Source organism: Chaetura pelagica, unplaced genomic scaffold (genome assembly GCF_000747805.2).
Source record: "Chaetura pelagica isolate M959 unplaced genomic scaffold, ChaPel_1.0 scaffold625, whole genome shotgun sequence".
Classification (NCBI taxonomy): Eukaryota; Metazoa; Chordata; class Aves; order Apodiformes; family Apodidae; genus Chaetura; species Chaetura pelagica.
Window position 1 is genome coordinate 1488979 of NW_009953499.1, and position 1288 is coordinate 1490266.

Below are 1288 nucleotides of genomic sequence, written 5' to 3' on the forward strand. Positions count from 1 at the left end.
CGCTCTTCCCATGGCCGTATCCTGCTGAGTCTGCTTTCTATCCCAGCACACCAGGCACCCTCCTCTCCCCCTTCCCGGCAGCGCGATCCTGGCAGAGCCCAGACCCGGCCCGGGAAGCTCCGGGTTTGGAGCCAAGAGCATTTCCAGGCTGAGAAAGCAGGAGGGTGCAGGTGAGCTCCAGCCGGGTCTGCTCCTCCCTGCTGCTTCTGAGCCCCACAACTAATCTCTGCCTCGTTACTGGAGGAGCAGAGGTCTCCAAGATCATCAAGATCTTAGAAGTTTCACGAAAATCCCCCTCGGGTGGAGAAAATAAAAAGCCACACTGAGAACTCGCTCAGGGACTGCGACACAAGCTCAGCCCTAATTAGCCATCAGAGAATCCACGTAGGTGCTGACTCTGTCCTGAAATGAACACTGGAGGCAGCTACAAGGGGGCACTGAGCTGTGGCTTCCTGGCCAGAGCCCTAAACCCACAGTCCCTCCAGAAGGCAGGGCTGGAGATGAAGTTACCCTCAACACAGGCTCAAAGTCCACGCAGCAGGTGGGGATGGACACCAGGTTACCTTCAACATCAGTCCAAAGTCCACGTAGCAGATGTGGCTGGAGACCAGGTTACCTCCAACACAGGCTCAAAGTCCACACGTCATAGAATCATAGAATCCTAGGGGTTGGAAGGGACCTCGAAAGATCATCTAGTCCAACCCCCCCTGCCAGAGCAGGGTCACCTAGAGCACATCAGATGGCATGAAGCTGGAGACCAGGTTCCCTTCAACACAGGTCCAAGGTTTCCACCCAGGAGATGGGGCTGGATACAAGGTTATGCCGAGCCCAGCTCAGGAGGGGATTGATGGTCCCACCTTGACCTTCAATGGAGCTGCTGGGCAGTGGTGGGGAGGGGCAGGTGAAGCTGCCCAGGGAGGTTGTGGAGTCTCCTTCACTGGAGACATTCAAAACCCACCTGGATGAGTTCCTGTGTGATGTACTCTAGGTGACCCTGCTCTGGCAGGGGGGTTGGACTAGATGATCTTTCGAGGTCCCTTCCAGCCCCTAAGATTCTATGATTCTATGATTGTGTTGGGGCAGAGCTGCTGGTGCCCTGAGGGCTCTACCAAGATGGCAGCAAAGCTTTAGGAGATACCTTTAACCCGAGGATCATTTCCCTTCCTCGTTGTGGTAACATCTGGAGAGGTTTTGCTGCCTTCTGGCTCCTGCTTCGTGCTTTCTGCTGAAATTAGGAGGCTTAGTGAAATTACTCCCTGAGGAGGGGGGGGGGGGAGAAAAAATAAGG